This window comes from Cavia porcellus, unplaced genomic scaffold (assembly GCF_034190915.1).
Source record: "Cavia porcellus strain 051 isolate PalLab524CR breed Dunkin Hartley unplaced genomic scaffold, mCavPor4.1 scaffold_7, whole genome shotgun sequence".
Lineage (NCBI taxonomy): Eukaryota > Metazoa > Chordata > Mammalia > Rodentia > Caviidae > Cavia > Cavia porcellus.
Genome location: NW_026947490.1, coordinates 54298715 through 54312641, shown reverse-complemented (window position 1 = coordinate 54312641; position 13927 = coordinate 54298715).

The window sequence follows — 13927 nt, the reverse complement described above, 5'->3', positions numbered from 1 at the left end:
ACCAGAGCTCCCCCAAAGAGAACCACATCCACCCTCAGTGACAGCAAGGACTTGAGCTTCCCTGATAACAGCTAAGTTCATATCAGTAAAACCAGTCTGGCAAGCTTCTCCGGGGGGAATCAGCAGCACACCATCCTCCCCTCCAATTCTCTTTTAATGCTGTTGGCAGCAACCCTTAGGGGGGCCTTCCACACTCAGCACCACGCTGACTTAGTTCAGCTGGATGTCACAAGTTGACCATGAGTTAACCCACCACGGGAACATACATACAACCGTAGTGGCTTCTGGCACCAAAGAATTGTATCTGTACACATGCCACATCCCAGATCGGCTCAGTGCTGCTCAACAAGTTGCTCATCTGAACTCAGGCTAAAGATCACACTGACTTCTGGATGGCAGGAGGAAGAGAAAGACCAGAGGATCTGAATGACCCTGTAAGCTCCTGCTGAGTGGGAGCTCTCCTTGCTTCTGCTCCTATCATGGCCCAGATGGAGTCACGTGTGTCAGGATGGTGTTAACCCCCTTCAAGCACAATGCAAGGGATGCGTGGAACAGTCACAGCGTCTTCTAGCCTTCACAGGTTTCCCTTCTTCCTGTGTTCTAACAGCATCCTGGTATGGCTGACTCTACAGCACAGTGAATTGATTCCTGACAGGTAAGCTCTTACATAGAACATTCAGCTTTACTCTTAATGCCACCATATATTGCTCAGCCTTAATCTTTCATTGGGGGAAAACATGTTCCAGAAACACTGGTGTGCTGGGAAGGCCATCACCTCCTCCAGCCCATAGGAGCAAGCAGAGAGGATGCCTGGCAGAACCCAGTGAGAGCTGGAGGTGAAGACAGGTTTCCAGAAGGAAACAGAGCCACGGAGAAATGTCACTTCCAGGACCACTGGAAGTGACCGGAGAGAAACACAATGGTCATGTTCTCCTCCCATGGCAGAAGCCAAGGAGTAGCCAGTGGGCGGTGACCCAGGTCTGGCTCTCTGTGGGATCAACTCCCTGGGGTACAAAGTGGGGAAGGAAAGAAAGGACAGAGGTGGAGGGAAGGGCAGGGGTGTGGATGGATCACCAACACATCGCCTTCCCCTATACTTGAGTGTGAGCACTGTCTCAGGGCGCTTCCTCTGCACTCCATGCTCACCCCAGCACCTGGGAAGGGAGACAAGGGCGCATTGGAATAAAGAGTTCCCAAAGAGTTAAAGCTCGCTTACTAAAAAATGCATTTAAAGCAGTGTAAGTTCCAAAAAGGAAATTTCAGAAACATTCATATTCTATTTTGAGATCCAAAAGAACAAGCGTCATTCTATGCCTTTCTGGCTGCAGGAGAGGGGAGTCCACTCCTCAGAGGGCTGGTCCTCCAGGTGCACTCCAGGTATGCAGCAGAGACCGCCCTTAAGCACAGTAAACAAGTCACATACAGGCAGAAAGGGGAGTCATTCCACGGGGTCCCTCCCCTCCATTTTTCACCCTTATGCTATTTCTCTTGAAACAATCTCAAACTTAAAAAAATTTATGTATACAATACAAAGACAATTTTAACCTGAACTACTTGAGAATAAGCTGATTACATAACACTTACAGCCCTTCAAATACTTTAGCTTGCATTTTCCCTAAGGAATCTCTCCTAAACAACTATCATATAACCATGAAAATCAAGAGATCACATCAATGCTTTAATACCGCCTTATCTTCAGAACTCATTCCATACCAACCCGCTCCTCAGTAATGCCCATGACAACAAAACTTCAGTCTAGAACTACTCAGAGGATTGTTGGCATATTTATTTAGCCTTCTTATTTTGATTTTCGTGACTGTGACATTTTTGATGACTACAAGCCGGTTATTTTGTAAGAGGTTTCTCAATCTGACTTGTCTGATGCTTTCTTCTGATTAAGCTTTTGCATCTTTGACAAGAAAATCACAGATGCGAAGCTGCATTCTTTTCATGGCATCCTATCAGGTGACACAGGATTTACAGGATTTCACTTTTCCTATTTCTGATACTCACTCCATCCCTGGGTGAAGGTAGTCCCTGCGAGGTTTCTCCACTCCAAAGTTACTTGTTTCTATTGCAAAAGGTGAGCACTGGGATGGCCTGAGATGGCCGAGGATAATATGCAAACATTTCAATTTTCATCAAACTTTTATTTATGAGTTTATAAAATCTTGCTGGATTCTTACATTTTGGTTTTATTCACTATAACTCATTACTATCACTGTTTTGACATGCAAATTTCCCATATTTGATAGTGGGATCCGCTTTCTAGCTGCCACCTTTGACTTCTGACAGGTCCTGATTTTGAAATGCATGTGTGTGTGTGTGAATACAATTATTCCATCACGACGTGGTCAACATTTTTTTCTTTCCTTCATTACTGGGACAAAATATCCACACCTACAATTTAAAGGAGGAAAGGTTTACTTTGGTTTCAGTTCATGACTGTCTGATTCCAAGGGCAAAAACAGAATGGAAGAGGGCCGTGGAGAACAAAAAGGTGTTTAACCCCATAGCAGCCAGGACACCAAGAGACGTAAAGAGCCAGAGACAAGAATAGACTCACACTCTCCCTGTGACCCACTTCCAGCCAAGTGTCACCTTCTAACAGCACACCAAGCTGCTGAACTCCCCAATGGACAGATTTACTGATGAGCATCCCATGATCCAATCACATTCCACACCCATGATCTAAACCATAGCATTCTGCTCTTGACCGCCAAAAAACTCATGAGCATGTCACTATGCAAAAGGTTTTTAGTCCATCTTTAAGAGTTGCCAAAGTTTTAGCAATTCCAGCACTGTCAAAAAGCCAAATCTAAAGTCTTCATTTAAACTCAAGGCAAATTCTTAGTTGTGTACTCCTGCTAAAATCAGAAAAGAACGTTACATCCTTCCAACATACAATGGACAAGGTAAGTTTTCCATTTCAAAATGGAGGAATAGAAGGACAGGAAGAAATCAGACCAACACACAACTGCGATCCTGCATGGCACACAGTAAATTCTGTAGTTCCGTGTCTTGCACTGGAGGCAAACTGAGGTGAGATGTGAGCTCAAAGCGTCTGGGCCGTGTTGTCACTGTAGTACTGCCTCCTTGCTGCCCTCATGGCTTCTCCCTTAGTGTGGTTCCTCTGACTACTTGGTGCTTTCTTTAGCAAACACTCCATGTTTCTGAAAACTCCCTCTTCCACTAAACTTTTAACTTCACTCTAACAGCTGCATGCATTCACTGTCCTCTCAGGAGCACATTGCATGGCCCCTCAGGCCTTCTTCTGAAATCTGGGTTGAAGCCTGCATGACCCCATAACTCTTGCATTCTGCCTGCCTGTAAATTCAGCACCAAGAGGATGATACAAAAAGTCTGCTGCCAACTTGAACAATAGTCCAGCCTTCTTGGATCAGGGTTGCAGAGGCTTCTGGGTGCCTGAATAGCTGAACTGCAGAAAACTTTCCTAGTTGGCCCTGAATTAGCTGGGCTCCCTTCTCAAAGCAAGTCTTTTACTTTTCCACTTGTGGGCCTGCAAAGGACAAAGTCTTGCTGATTCTCGAGATGCCTTCAAATCATTTTTTCTGTTGTCCCAACGCAAAAGTACTTGGTTTCCTTTCAGTGCTGATTTTTTCAGTAACCACATTCTCCAGGGCTGTAACTTCTCAGGCACTTCCTTTCTGAAAAAACTGAAAATTTTTTATATTGTTTGCTCTTGATTTTTTTAAAAACAGATTTGGCTAAAAGCAGCCAAGTACCCATGCCACAGCCTAAAGGTTGTCCGGCCTTGAAATTTCCTCAGAGGCAAAATATAGACCAGTTTTCTGCCAGGGTACTATACCACCCGTGGCCTCTAGTCTCACAGCCAATAGCATCCTTGTTTCCAACAGAAACTTCCTGAGTTTTACTGTTTGCATTTCATTAATATTCTGGCCTTTTGAACTGATTGAACATCAATCACTACTCACAAAATTTAGTATATATGCTGCTGAAGTGAGCACACTACTCGCAATATTTTGATGTTCTTGTAGCCCACTTTTCCAAACTTTTACCAGCTCTTCTCACAAAGAAGTTCCAAAGGCTTCTAAACCACATAGTCAGTTACAGTCACAGCAACAACTGCACTACCAATACCAGAACCTGTCTTAGACACCTTCCGGTTGCTAGGACAAAATAGCTGATACGTACAACTTAAAGGAAAAGAGTTTATTTTGGTTCATGGTTTCAGTACATGGTTGACTTATTCAGAGGCAGAAATGGCACAATGAAATGGCATGGCAGAAGAAAGCTGTTCAACCCATGGCAGCAAGGAAGCAGAAAAAAAATTCCTGGGCACAGAAATGCATCCTTCCAGATCATGCCTCTAGTAGTAACCAAGCTCCAACAAGTCTCTATCTCCTAACAGCACACTCAGCTATGAACCTATCAGTGGATGAATCCACTTATGAGTACAGCGGCCCCATGACCCAATCACCTTCTACACACATGAGTATTCTGGGGGACATTCTAGACCTAAACCATAATATTTAGCTTGGTACTTTTAAAAAAAATATCAACAGACCATGTTTGTGTGAGTCTATTTCTGGACTCTACTCTTTTCCATTGAACTATTTGACTATAACGATACTACATGACCTTGTCTTATATAGGAAGGAAGTGGAGGAAAAATTTTGAGAAAGTCCACTTGGTTTACAGTAATCCTGGAATGATTTGCTTTTGTTTGCTTTTTTTTTTTTTTTTTTTAGGCTGGATCTCACTATATAGTTCAGGGTAGTTTGAATTCACTATGTATCCCAGGCTGACCTTGAACTCATGGCAATCCTCTTGCCTCAGCTTCCTGAGTGCTGGGATTATACAGGTATGTACCATCATGCCCTGTGATTTGTCATTTTTATTGTATGAAAGTGCCTAGAAATGCAGAGCGACAGTAACAGCAAGAGGAAGAAGAGAGGGAGAAGTGAAATTACTCATCTAAGGAGACCTTATGGTGAATGTTTATATTTCTAGACTCCCTTTGATGCTCTGCCCCTGAGCAATATGGCACGACCACTACCCTAGACAACCCAAGTTTTCAGGGTTCACAAAGGAGAAACACAGCCCCACAGCAGCTCCCTTCCCCCTGGGAAGGCAGTGCTCACAGAGGTTTTTGCCTTCACTCTCAACAAAGTATTCCTCCATGATGACTAGAAGCCACTGGACACCTGATCATAAGTGCAAGTCTTATGCAAAAATGTTGGAAAACAGACCAATGACCTCTCATAATGAAGGGCAGCAGCTACCACAAAAAGGATAGGATCAATTGAGGTCTGAGTGGATTTGATCACTAGATGACAAGGGAAATGACCCAAGCGCAATATGCCAGAGCCACTGAACATCCTGTACCGGAAAGGAGGAGAATTAAAGGGGGTGTAAGAAGGCAATTGCAATCTTCTTGTTAAATGAGGACAAATCAACTTGAATTATTGCAAGAGTCCTTCCTATATTATCACGAAATGCCTACTGTTTGAAAAATGACATATTCGGCAGACTGAGTTTTTTTATTTCCCATCACTTTATTCCTTCCTGATCAGAAATTGCTGAGCCCAGTCATCCAGCTAGTTCTGGCACCAACGCTTCAGCCATGTTCAATAAAACAAATGCTCACTATAAGGACCCCACTGCTGTTGCACCTGACTTCCGCTTCTGATTGTTGCTTCCTTTTCTCTTGACTACCTTGCTTTGGGCGCCTCTAAAAACAGAGCCTGAGATCTCAGCATCTGTCTTTAGAGGGGATTTCAGGAGCCAAACGTGATGGAGCAAGGAGAGCTGGACAAGTCAGTAAAGCCTGGCTGAGCTGCCTCCTGCTGTCGACAGCTGGAACCCAACAGTGGTCCCTCTGAAGGCATAAACATTTATCTGCCAACTCCTAGTCTGTTGGTTAAGGGCTGTTAAATCAAACTAAATTTGGCCCGAGTAGTTATGTAAGAAGCTGCAAGCTAACTCAGTAAGTAAACAAGTGGAGAAGCCAACCGTAGCGGACTCTGCCTTTGTAATAGGTGGCTGGGTCTCAGCCAATTACAGCACCAAACCTCCGCTATTCCAGGAGGCCAACACTTCTAGCAACGTTCAGATACAGCACATGCCTCACTCTAAACCATCCCACTGCCTTTGAACCTAACTTCCACTTTCTGTTTTTGCTTCTTTTTCTCTGGCTATAAATACAGACACGTGGTGGGGTACAGCATTCTGAATTACTGCCAAATCCCAGAATTGCAAATAAAAGCCAATTAGGATCTGAAAACCTGGTTATTGTAATTTTGTCTTTTAGCACGGTTGTTTCTGAGGCTGTCATTTCCCTCAGATCTCCCCACTGCCCCTGCATAAGTGGGTAGTACCTTCCTCAGGCAAAAAAGCAATCACAGCCTACACCTGGGTAGGCACGCGGGCATCATGTGGCTGAGGGAACAAGGTCTTGGGCGCCACGGGTGTTTGCTCAGGTCCTAGCCTCTGGGCTGAGAGCTTTCACAGCCATCGCACTTTCAGGAGCCTGAGCCCAGGAAGCCTCGTTATGGCCCAGCCGCAGGAGCCCTTCTTCCCTGACTGTAGAAGGCCACCAGGGTAGAGTCCAACCTCTCTTGCCGGATTCCATGTGGTGAGCTGCAGCAGCCTCTCTGCTCATCTAAGTAATGCCTGGACAGGAAATGGTTTTCCTGGAGATATGGTGAGGAAAAAGGGGCATAGAAAGAAACGTCTTCCTATCCAGAAAGCCCTCTTAGACTCTACTCTCTGTTTGAGCATGGACAGCCCCAGGCAGGCCTGATGGCTCCTCTCCTTTATCTGGTGACTCCTCTTCTCCATTCTCCTTGCTGCTGTAGTACTGTCCAACACACAGTGACCTGGATCTCACCTGATGACTTATTCCCAGTTTGCAGCAAACTGCTCGTGGGCATCCCCTGAGGACAACTATGAGCAGAAACAGAGGGGCAGCCTCTAGTTAGGCAACTGTTTACATTAGGCACTTCAGCCTCATAGAAAGATGTCATTCAAGACTCCTGCCATTTTTCTATGGCAGGATTTTAAAGTGAGTATATCTATGCTTCAGCCCAACAAGGCATATTTGCACCCCTGAAATTTCAAAAGATTACAACTCTGAACTCACTGCACAAAAATAAATTCCAAAACTTCCATTGAAAGAAATAAGACAGAGAATTGTACAAAGTATATATCACTGTATGCTTGTCTTGAACCAAGCCATCAGATCATTATAGTTGGTTTGTAATATCTTTGCTGTTTCTGGAGTTATTTTACATAAATCCTTCAGCATAAGTCCACTGGATGCTACTATATGAAACTGACAGAAATCACATTCTCTGTCTTTTGGATTTGTTGTTAAGATGTGGTTGAAGATACTGCTCACTGTGCTACACATTACTTGTTGGAAAGAATCCACCAGAGAATTTTCTCTGCAAGTTTGTTTACTAGGAAGGTTATCACTACTCATGACAATGAATTTGTTGTACACAGACTATTTTAATTTAAGGATACCACAAATTATACAGAATCTGAGTTTTCTTCTTCGCAGTTGTTGCTAGGAAGCATGCAAAATTGTGTAGCACATTAAACAACTGTATAGCATTTTTCTAAATGAATTAATGAAGAGACTGTCTATGATTTCATCTTTTTTTCTTGTTTTTTTTTTTTAAAAATCTTACCTTTGATGTCTTCTTATTTAGTTTTCATCCTTTATGTAACTGTTGTACCCACCTTAAATCCTTTGATGGTCAAGATAGGATTGGGTAGCAGTGATCAAGAGTGAAAATTGTTGTGGAATGTGAAGGATAAGGCCTGCAGCTCTGGAAAGCTTTGGTTTCCCAGTGTCACGCAGGGTGGTAAAGTGCCGGACCTAGAGGAGATGCAGAGTGAGGTGTGTGGGGAGAAAGATGCCAAGGATGTGCTCTGAGGAAACCTTCGACGGCAGTGGCTGCGGAGGTGACAGAGCAAAGTCTACAGCAAGGCTGGGGGAGAAAGCTTGGAAAGGCTGACCTGCAAGGCAGCAAATTACAGGCACTTCCTTTTCAAAGCAACGTGTTTCCATTCCACTCCTTTTCATCACAAAATCACCATGGTTGAAAGACTTAATTGGGCATAGCTTATGCAGTGTGATACTCTTCCATGATTATTTTTATCTGAATCTGTGTAAGGCTACCCATGGGAACACGCTTTTCTCTCCCCACAAGAAGTTCACTCCCACGTTCCCTGCAGCCTTGATGTACCCTGTCGGTCTGCCCTGCATTCGGCAGGTGAGGGAGCCTTCCCCACTCAAAGTCAGTCCTGGGCATCTGGGGACATCCCAGGAATGGGGGCAAGGGGACATCCCAGGAATGGGGGCAAAGTGACATCAGAATCCACTGTGCTTCTCCAGAGCAGCAAAGAGGAATTCTGTAGGGAGACACTGGGACTCGTGATTTAGGGTGCTTCTACTCCCTCCCCAACTTAGCATGCTTTTGGGTTTCTTTTGTGCTGCCTGGAGGAGAGATGGCCTCACTGACAATGAGTGATGATTTCACTGTAAAAGGAGCAGAGACTGCAGCCATGTTGGAGCAGGAGCTTTGCAAAGTGGATTCTAAGCATCTCATCTCACCAGGCCAGGAAGAGGCCTCAAACACCCTCCTGAAACACTTAGCAATATTCTAGAAAGATCTGCCTCAGTAAAACACTAGTCAGTCTCCTTACTGTCTTTTGTGTACAGAAGCTAGAAGTCATCAAGAGAGGAAACGGTCTACCAGAGGTCCACGAAAAGGGAGCTGATGAGATGGAAGAAGTACTGAGCTTTACAGAGCACAGCCAAAGATGAGACTTGTTCATCACAGTCACGCTATCCGTCATGTTACTCTAAGTTTATAGCTGATGAAACTGTGGGTCAGAATGTTGAAGTCACAGGTCAAGGGTCATGAAGCTGATTAGTGATAGAGATAAGACCTGATCTCAGGTCTGACCATTAAAATATTCTGGGCTTTATTATAGAACTTTTTTCTAAAAGAGAAAGGGGAAGGGAGGGAGGGAGTGAAGGAGGAAGGAAAGAAGTCATCAAGAGGGTGTTCAACCCTTAAGCAAATATGTTATTTGCTTAAATACGGTTTTTCGTACCATAAGTTTCAGGCCTTCCTGTGGGAGCAATCTATACGGTTCATCAGCTCAGGCCGCCTTTCTCCTCTTCCAGAATGCTACCTTTATCTTCTTGCTCCCACTTTTTTCTAACTGGCTTTCCCTATGTCCCTCCCCTCCCCAGGACATTAAAAGCATCCTGAAGTCTCTCTGAACCTATTCCATAACCCAGGAGAGTTCTGTGGCTTGGCCATGGAACAATCACTCTGAAACAGCGGCACAGCCAAACATTTCTCAAGGCCTCATTTATAAGAGTTGCTTTCTAAACCAGATGGACCAAAGGGCAGCATTGCATTTGTGTTATTTTTATTCCCTTAACTTCTCTGTAAAGCTGATGCTATAGAAATAACAGGAAGCCCTGAAAACCAGCAGTCCTGGTCTGTGTGGTTCTGAGCAGTGACAAGATCTCAGATTGTTCCTGCTTCAGGAATAGCAGATGATAATGCAAGAAGATGAGGCTGAAGGTCCCATCTAGCACTAGCAGTCCTCTCTGTGGTAGGTGCCGGGATTATCATCACTGCTTTTGACTCACTGGGAGGGCTGGTTCCCAATTTCTGGGACCAATCCACCTAGTGAAAATGGAAGCATGGGAAATCATAGGAAAGGACAATGTATTCTTTTAGGGGATGTCTTTGGGCTGAATCAGGGGAAGGATGTCATCTTCTCTCCTCCTCCCTGAGAAATAAGTTCACTATTGTACCTCCAGCGCTAAAATCATCCTCACACATAGTTTATACTGAATAATTATTAGTTGAATTTAAAGACCAAGGAAACTTAGTATTTATTTCACTTCAAAACCCTAGCCAATGTCCAAAAATGCTTGTGCTTACATCCATGTACCAACTGCACACTGCTGATATTCCATGGCTCCCACACTGTTCTCCAGCTGAAATTTCAGTAGGACCTGGATCTCTTTGACATATCCTATTCTTTCTGGAATTTGAGGTTGTGCTACTTTACAGAAAGATAATAATTCAAAACAGGAAAAGCCTCATCAGAGATATGAATAAACAGTACAGAAAAAGAAGTGAAAATTACCCTTAACACTGTGAAAAGCAGCTCAGTCTCATTCATCTTATGGTAAGATGAATGTAAATTAAAACTGCACTAAGGTATCATTTCTTGCCAGTAAGACTGGCAAAATCTCAAAATCTGGACCACCTACTCTATTGCTAATGGTATATTCTTCTACATTCATGGTAAGAATGAAAAACTGGCGTAATCCTAAAGGGGAAATTTTCAAAATTATATATGCATTTTCAAAATTATATATGCATTTGACCCAGCAATCACACTACAAAGTTGTCTTTTGAGAACTGAGATTACAAAACACTATCTGCAACACTAAACAGAAAAAATAAGTCCAGACAAATGTGCAAAGCACTATTATGGATTTGTTTATAAAAGAAAAAGACTATCAAAAGCCTAAATCAACAGGACAAGTTACATAAGCAGAGCTTCAGCCTCACAGTAAAGTGTAACACACTGGAAAGAGGAATGAAAAATAACTCAAAAAGTGCAGTGGTCCTGGGGCATATCATTATGAAAAACAAAGAGAAGAACATGGACGGTATGGTACTATTCATACAAGCAAGGGAAGGAAAAACTCCAATATTACATCTGCCGCAGTATGTGTTTAGTCCTACAGTATAAAGATCAATGCAAGGATAATAAAAAATTCAAGGATAGTTTTACAGAAGAGCTCAGAGATGAGTATCTTTGACTATTTCAAAGATTTATCTGTAGAAACATAAATACCTCATATAAAACAAAATTAAAACTTAATTCTTAAGCACAAATAAAGTGGGTTTTATCTGTACATCCAGTTAGCAGCATTGACAAACAAGGAAAAGCCATTTGAAATGACTTTGAAGCAGTCACTGTGACTATATAGTCTCATTAGGATCAGTCCTAGAGACAAAACAGCAGCAAATACAAAAACAAACTTTTAAACTGGCCTCAATAATCGATCGCTGGTGGTAGAGTTGGTGATGCTGCCTTGAGACGGCCATAACATAGAGTAGGAGACATTATTATTTGAGAACCAGGGGTTTTGCTGTGGCTCAGAGGAGACACAAATGAATACCAGTGAATTTAAGAGTCATTAGCCTGTATTTCATCTGGAAAGCCAGACGTATTTGAATGTATTGACCAGCACCTTCTACTTCTGCCTAGTAAAGAGAGACAGACACAGGTCCCATCCAAGGTCACAGGTCCCTAAGGCCAGCTTCAGGTTCAGTCATCTCTACAAGAACTCATAGAACTGGGAAACCCTCCAGGCTGCCATTTCTTACAACGAAAGGATACAGGTTAAAGTCAGAAAAGGAGAAAAAACCTAGGTTAAAGTCCAAGAGACCAGACACAGTCTTCCAGCTGTCCTCTCCCGGGGTGTATCACAGAAACAGCGCTTCACTTTCCCAGCAATGTGTGGGAACATGAATGAGGCAACTCCAACCACCGAAGCCTTGGTGTTAAGGTTTATGTTTTTTTTACCTGGGGAGTCATGTAGGCAGGACTCTCCAGAGGTCAGCCGCACTGCATAGTGTAAGACAGCAGCCACAGGTCACACTGCTAGCACGGACTGCTTCACATGGCCCTGGTTTGAACGATCCAGGCTGCTGAGCTAATCCTTCACTGCAAACTGAGTTGTAAACAGCGGAGTGCATCAGTACTCAGGTCATGTTCTTTAAATAAGAAATAGGTTCTTTGGAGAAATGGCTGAATCCAAGTCTAGGGAAGGAAATGCTCAACATGAGCTTCAAAGGGACCAAGAAAGTTACCAAGGATTACTGGGATTATGTCACTCTGACTCAGAAGTCGATCTAAGTAAGCTCACACTGGCTGAAGGGTGGGTGTTTTGAGCATCAGTAATATTATTAATGTAGATATAAATACTTCCAGACACATATTTATTTTTATAGTGATACTAAAATAGCCACTGCAATTCACTGATCCTGTTGGAAATATGCTTAAAACATCAGTAATGGAAAACAGGTAACGAAATGTCCTCTCGTGACCATGGAAATGATCATGGAACGTAGACACTGATGTGAGTGGAGGTGGAAGGGCTTCATTTCGTAAGAGTATTTCAGATGAAAAAAAGATAATGAAAAGGGAATAACAGGGTATCTCTATTTTTCAAACCCTACTGAATCAGTGGATTTGAGCAATGATCAAAAACAGAAACAACAGAGACTGCTCCTCCTAGGAGAAGTTGAAACACCACCTGTGAATCAGGGCTAAAAAAACTCAAGAGATGACCAGGGTCTGGATGAAATTACCAATTTGTAGGTGGCGCAGGGGGCAGATAAACATGTTCCATGACCCAGAGAGGCAGTTATGCAATCAGCAAAACCGAGACTGTGGGAGACTCCAGAGCCTGATTTTCAACATAAAATTTAAAATTTTTAGAACATAAAGGAGAAATCTATAGAATAAAAGAGAAAAATTGACCAATTAGGTGTATGCTACTTCCCACCAGTTGACACTACTGGTGAATAGAAAGAAATTATTATTACTTGATTTTAGAGATGATACTGATGTTGTCTTTTAGAAAAAAAAAGTCCTTCAGGAAGGAGATTTTTGGAGACGGGAAACAGGATTAGCAGGAGTAAAGGCAGAGGGGCAGTGGAACTGAAATTGGCTAAGACATGTACAGCTTTCTAAAACAGAACTCACTGTTACCGAACGTTAATATGCAGAAATGAGACATAATTTAATAAATAAAATAGGGCCCTTATATTCCAGAGATAACAGACTGAAACCTGTGTAAGTGAAAACGCTTGAGTTTTGCTTCAACATAGTCTGGGGAGAGAACATGCGATGTGCAGGGCCCAAGTGAGACAGAAGTGGCTACACCTGCCCTGATACCTGCTCAGGCAGGTGAAGGAAGCAAGGATGTTTGAAATTTCCCATTACAAAGTAAAACAAACATGAAGAAGCAAATCAGAAGCCCTGAATCAGATAACAAAATGGATCTAGTATTTTACCTGAAAATAGAATAGTGGGTAACCTCATTTATTTATCCGTCAGGGAATTTTTAGCTACCACAACTCTATCAGACAGTGTAAAAACAGCAGTGAACAAAACAGAAAGAAAAATTTCCTCTCCCTGGATCTTACATTCAAGTAGTAGAAAAGGGCAATCATAAATAAAATGAAAGCAAATCAAAGTATGCCAGGTGCTTATAACTGCAGTGATAAATAATAAATCCAGTCTGAGGCTAAAGAATGTGGAGCAACTGTTATTTTGAAAGACTTGAGCAGGTGGTACAGTATTGGCACAAACATTTGAAGGAGATTAGAGGAGTTACACAGACATCTATAGAGGAGCACTGCAGGCAGATGGACCAGCCAGTCAGTCAGTGCAAAGGTCCCAAGGTAGAAATGTGCCTGGAATAGTTGGTGAGAACTGTGGGCTACAGGAGAGTGAGCAGGGCTAAGAGTGGGAGATAAGGCAGTGTAATGCAGAGCCTTAAAAGCAACAGAAAGGAGTCTGACTTTTACTTGAATTCCACTGGAAAACCATTAGAGGTTGGCGTGTTTTTAAGCAACTATTAAAAATATGTATTAGCTTCCTGGGCTGCTACACAAATTATCCTATCTGTGTAATTTAAGACAACAGAAACTCACTCATGGCAGGGTTTTTCCTGAAAGCAGAGCTCTGAGAAGCTGCAGAATTCTGAGGAAGAGAGTTAATGAAGCCGCAGCCAAGGCCAAGCAAGGATCAGTAAGACAGGAGAGGAGAAAGACTGTGTGTCCTGGAAACCAAGAGCCCGGTTTAATACCAAATATCT